The sequence below is a fragment of the Pan paniscus genome, chromosome 1 (assembly GCF_029289425.2).
Source record: "Pan paniscus chromosome 1, NHGRI_mPanPan1-v2.0_pri, whole genome shotgun sequence".
In the NCBI taxonomy this organism is placed as follows: domain Eukaryota; kingdom Metazoa; phylum Chordata; class Mammalia; order Primates; family Hominidae; genus Pan; species Pan paniscus.
In genome coordinates this window covers 214,565,698-214,571,697 of record NC_073249.2, presented here as the reverse complement: position 1 = coordinate 214,571,697, position 6,000 = coordinate 214,565,698, and the positions used below count along the sequence as shown (strand labels likewise).

The following is a 6,000-nucleotide window of genomic DNA, read 5'->3' as shown; positions in this document are numbered from 1 at the left end:
GTGTTTAGGGGGTTAGCCGGGGTGTAGTTGTCTGGGTCACCTAGGAGGTCTGGCGAGAATAGTGTTAATGTCATTAGGGTGAGGAGAAAAAGGAATAAGCCGAGGATGTCTTTGATTGTATAGTAGGGGTGGAAGGTAATTTTGTCGGAGTGGGAGGTGATTCCTAGGGGGTTATTTGATCCTGTTTCGTGTAAGAATAGGAGATGAAGTGCTGTTAGAGCTGTGATAATGAAGGGCAAGATAAAGTGAAAGGTAAAGAATCGTGTGAGGGTAGGGCTGTCTACTGAGTAGCCTCCTCAGACTCATTGGACCAGGTCTGTTCCGATGTATGGGATGGCGAATAGTAGGTTTGTAATTACTGTGGCTCCTCAGAAAGATATTTGGCCTCATGGGAGGACATAGCCCATAAAGGCTGTTGCTATGGTTGTGAGCAGGAGGATGATGCCAATGTTTCAGGTTTCTAGGTAGAGAAATGAGCCGTAACATAGGCCTCGGCCGATGTGCAGGAAGAGGCAGATGAAAAATATTGAGGCGCCGTTGGCGTGAAGGTAGCGGATGATTCAGCCATAGTTTACGTCTCGGGTGATGTGGGCGATCGATGAGAAGGCGGTTGAGGCGTCTGGTGAGTAGTGTATGGCTAGGAATAATCCTGTGGTGATTTGAAGGATTAGGCAGGCGCCAAGAAGTGAGCCGAAGTTCCATCATGCGGAAATATTGGATGGGGTGGGGAGGTCGATGAATGAGTGGTTAATTAATTTTATTAGTGGGTTAATTTTGCGTGTTGGGGTCACTGGTGTTCTTGTAGTTGAAATACAACGATGGTTTTTCATATCATTGGTCGTGGTTGTAGTCCGTGCGAGAATAATGACATATGCTTTATTTTTATTGAGTGTGGGTTTAGTAATGGGGTTTGTGGGGTTTTCTTCTAAGCCTTCTCCTATTTATGGGGGTTTAGTATTGATTGTTAGTGGTGTGATTGGGTGTATTATTATTTTGAATTATGGGGGAGGTTACATAGGTTTAATGGTTTTTAAAATTTATTTGGGGGGAATAATGGTTGTTTTTGGGTATACTACAGCGATGGCTATTGAGGAGTATCCTGAGGCATGGGGGTCAGGGGTTGAGGTTTTGGTGAGTGTTTTAGTGGGGCTGGCGATGGAGGTAGGATTAGTGTTGTGGGTAAAAGAGTATGATGGGGTGGTGGTTGTGGTAAATTTTAATAGTGTGGGAAGTTGAATAATTTATGAAGGGGAGGGGCCAGGGCTGATTCGGGAGGATCCTATTGGCGCGGGGGCTTTGTATGATTATGGGCGTTGATTAGTAGTAGTTACTGGTTGAACATTGTTTGTTGGTGTATATATTGTAATTGAGATTGCTCGGGGGAATAGGTTATGTGATTAGGAGTAAGGTTAAGATGAGTGGGAAGAAGAAAGAGAGAAAATAAAGTTTGATTATACCTTTTTGGGTTGAGGTGGTAATGGAGGCGGAGACTTGGTATTGTGAGATTGTTTTAGGTAGTAGCTTTTCTAGTCAGGTCAGGTCTAGGAGGAGTAGGGGCAGGTTTTGGCTTGTAAGAAGGCCTAGATAGGGGATTGAGCGGTGTATAATGTTAGGGTAGAATCCGAGTATGTTAGAGAAGTAAAATGTATATAGTGGGGATTTTATTTTGAGCTTGTTGGTTAGGTAATTGAGGTCTAGGGCTGTCAGAAGTCCTAGGGAAGTAACGCCTAGGGCTGTGAGTTTTAAGTAAAGTGGGATTGTCACTTGGGAGGTGGATGTGGGGAGAATGTTGTTGGTAATGAGAAATCCTGCAAATAGGCTTCCAATTGTTAGGCGTTTAATGGGATTTAACAGGGTGGGGTTGTTTTCGTTAATGTTAGTGAGGGTTGGGAAGCGAGGTTGGCCCGTTAGGGTGAAGAGAATTATTCGGGTGCTATAGGCGCTTGTCAGGGAGGTGGCGATGAGAGTAATAGACAGGGCTCAGGCGTTTATGTATGATATGTTTGCGGTTTCGATGATGAGGTCTTTGGAGTAGAAACCTGTGAGGAAGGGTATTCCTGCTAATGCTAGGCTGCCAATGGTGAGGGAGGTTAAGGTGAGGGGTATGGTTTTGAGTAGCTCTCCTATTTTTTGAATATCTTGTTCATTGTTGAGGTTATGGATAATGGATCCGGAGCATATAAATAGTATGGCTTTGAAGAAGGCGTGGGTGCAGATGTGTAGGAATGCTAGGTGTGGTTGGTTGATACCGATTGTGACTACCATGAGTCCTAGTTGGCTTGAAGTGGAGAAGGCTACGATTTTTTTGATGTCATTTTGTGTGAGGGCGCAGACTGCTGCGAACAGGGTAGTGATAGCGCCTAGGCATAGTGTGAGAGTTTGGATTAGTGGGTTATTCTCTGCTAGGGGGTGGAAGCGAATGAGTAGGAAGACTCCTGCTACGACTATGGTGCTTGAGTGGAGTAGGGCTGATACGGGGGTGGGGCCTTCTATGGCTGAGGGGAGTCAGGGGTGAAGGCCTAATTGAGCTGATTTGCCTGCTGCTGCTAGGAGGAAGCCTAGTAGTGGAGTAAGGCTTGGATTAGCACTTAGGAGGGTTATTTGTTGTGGGTCTCATGAGTTGGAGTGTAGGAGAAATCATGCTAGGGCTAGGATGAAACCAGTGTCACCGATACGGTTATATAGGATTGCTTGAATAGCTGCTGTGTTGGCATCTGTTCAGGCGTATCATCAGCTAATGAGTAGAAAGGATATGATTCCTACACCTTCTCAGCCGATGAAGAGCTGGAATAGGTTGTTAGCGGTGACTAGGATTAGTATGGTAATTAGGAAGATAAGTAAGTATTTGAAGAATTGGTTGATGTTTGGGTCTGAGTCTATATATCATAGTGAGAATTCTATGATGGACCATGTAACGAACAGTGCTACGGGTATAAATATTATGGAGAAATAGTCTAGTTTAAAGCTCAGGGAGAGTTGGGTTGTTTGGGTTGTTGCTCAGTGTCAGTTCGAGATAATAACTTCTTGGTCTAGGCATATGAATATTGTTGTGGGGAAAAGGCTAATGATAAAGGTGGACGCGATAATGGATTTTACATAATGGGGATATGAGTCTTTTTTGTTAGGGTTAATGAAGGTGGTGAGGATGGGGGGAATTAAGGAAGTTAGGGCCAAGGTGGTTATAGTAGCATACATGGTTATTACTTTTATTTGGAGTTGCACCAAAATTTTTGGGGCCTAAGACCAACGGATGGCTGTTATCCTTTAAAAGTTGAGAAAGCCATGTTGTTAGACATGGGTGTACGAGTTAGCAGTTCTTATGAGCTTTCTCGGTAAATAAGGGGTCGTGAGCCTCTGTTGTCAGATTCACAATCTGATGTTTTGGTTAAACTATATTTACAGGAGGTGAATCCAGTGATAATATCAGGATTGAGGGATAGAAGGAGGATGGGGGATAGGTGTATAAATATGAGAGTGTTTTCTCGTGTGAATGAGGGTTTTATGCTATTAATGTGATGGGTGAGTGAGCCTCACTGCGTTGTGGTAAGCATGTAGAGGGAGTATAGGGCTGTAATCAGTATGTTGAACCCTGTAAGTAGGAGAGTGATATTTGATCAGGAGAATGAGGTTACTAGCACGGAGAGTTCTCCTAGAAGGTTAATGGTGGGGGGTAGGGCGAGGTTGGCGAGGCTTGCTAGAAGTCATCAAAAGGCTATTAGTGGGAGTAGAGTTTGAAGCCCTTGGGAGAGAATTATGATGCGACTGTGGGTACGTTCATAGTTTGAGTTTGCTAGGCAGAATAGTAATGAGGATGTAAGTCCGTGGGCGATTATGAGAATGACTGCGCCGGTGAAGCTTCAGGGGGTTTGGATGAGAATGGCTGTTACTACGAGGGCTATGTGGCTGATTGAAGAGTATGCAATGAGCGATTTTAGGTCTGTTTGTCGTAGGCAGATGGAGCTTGTTATGATTATACCTCATAGGGATAGTATGAGGAAAGGGTAAGCTATATGTTTTGTTAGGGGGTTGAGAATGAGTGTGAGGCGTATTATACCATAGCCACCTAATTTTAAGAGTACTGCAGCAAGTACCATTGATCCGGCAATAGGGGCTTCGACATGGGCTTTAGGGAGTCATAGGTGGAGTCCGTAAAGAGGTATCTTTACCATAAAAGCTATTGTGTACGCTAGTCATATTAAGTTGTTGGCTCAGGTGTTTGATAGTTCTTGGGCGGTAAGAGTGAGTAATAGGATATTTAGCGAGCCTAGGGTGTTGTGGGTGTAGATTAATGCGATGAGTAGGGGGAGGGAGCCTACTAGGGTATAGAATAGGAAGTATGTACCTGCGTTCAGACGTTCTGGTTGGTTACCCCATCGAGTGATGATAGCTAGGGTGGGGATAAGTGTGGTTTCGAAGAAGATATAAAATATAATTAGCTCTGTGGCTGAGAATGTTATACTTAAGGAGATTTGGAGGGAGATTAATATAGAGAGGTAGAGTTTTTTTCGTGATAGTGGTTCGTTGGATAGGTGGCGCTGGCTTGCTATGATTGTGAGGGGTAGAAGTCAGGCAGTTAGTATTAGGAGGGGGGTCGTTAGGGGGTCGGAGGAGAAGGACAGGGAGCAGCTGAATAGGTTGTTGTTGATTTGGTTAAAAAATAGTAGGGGGATGGTGCTAATAATCAGGCTGTGAGTGGTTGTGTTGATTCAAATTATACGTTTTTTAAAGAATCATGTTAGTGGTAGTAATATGATTGTTGGGATGATTAGTTTTAGCATTGGAGTAGGTTTAGGTTATGTACGTAGTCTAGGCCGTATGTGTTAGAGATTGAGACTAGTAGGGCTAGGCCTACTGCTGCTTCGCAGGCGGCAAAGACTAGTATGGTGATAGGTACAATATTGGCTAAGAGGGAGTGGGTATTGAGGGTTATGAGGGTGGCTATGATGAATAGTGATAGTATTATTCCTTCTAGGCATAGTAGGGAAGATATCAGATGTGAGCGGTATACTAGTATTCCTAGAAGTGAGATGGTAAATGCTAGCATAATATTTATATAAATAAGAGGCATTTGGTAAATATGATTATCATAATTTAATGAGTCGAAATCATTCGTTTTATTTAAACTATGTACCAATTCGGCTCAGTCTAACCCCTTTTGTAATCATTCGTAGGCCAGGCTTAGGGCTAGGATAATGATTAATAAGAGGGGCGATATGACTATTAGTGGTAGGTTGGTTGTTTGTAGGGCTCATGGCAAGGGCAATAGGAGGGCAATCTCTAGGTCAAATAATAGGAAAGTGATGGCTACTAGGAAAAATTTTATGGAGAAAGGAATGCGGGCGGGGGATATAGGGTCGAAACCACATTCGTAAGGGTTAGATTTTTCTATGTAGCCATTGAGTTGTGGTAGTCAGAACGTAATAATTATTAGTAGTAGGGCTAGAAGGGTATTGACTATTAAAATTAGGACGAAGTTTATTACTCTTTTTTGAAGGTTGTCAAAACTAGTTAATTGGAAGTTAACGGTACTACTTATACTAAAAGAGTAAGACCCTCATCAGAAGATGGAGACGTATAGAAATAGTCAGACTACATCTACGAAGTGCCAGTACCAGGCGGCGGCTTCAAAGCCGAAGTGATGTTTGGATGTAAAGTGAAATATTAGTTGGCAGATGAGGCAGATAGTGAGGAAAGTTGATCCAATGACGACGTGGAGTCCGTGGAAGCCTGTGGCTACAAAAAATGTTGAGCCGTAGATGCCATCGGAAATGGTAAAAGGGGATTCGAAGTACTCTGAGGCTTGTAGGAGGGTGAAGTAGAGACCCAGTAAAATCGTAATAAGCAGTGCTTGAATTATTTGGTTTCGGTTATTTTCTATTAGGCTGTGATGGGCTCAAGTAATTGATACTCCTGATGCGAGTAATACAGATGTGTTTAGGAGTGGGACTTCTAGGGGATTTAGTGGGGTGATGCCTGTTGGGGGTCAGTGCCCTCCTAGTT

The 6,000-nt window shown here is 43.5% G+C and overlaps 1 pseudogene; it reads right to left on the bottom strand.

Moving 5' to 3' along the window:
* Positions 1 to 87: 87 nt before the first annotated feature.
* Positions 88 to 3,563, bottom strand: LOC134729823 (NADH-ubiquinone oxidoreductase chain 5-like; annotated as a pseudogene).
* Between the last annotated feature and the right edge of the window lie 2,437 nt (positions 3,564 to 6,000).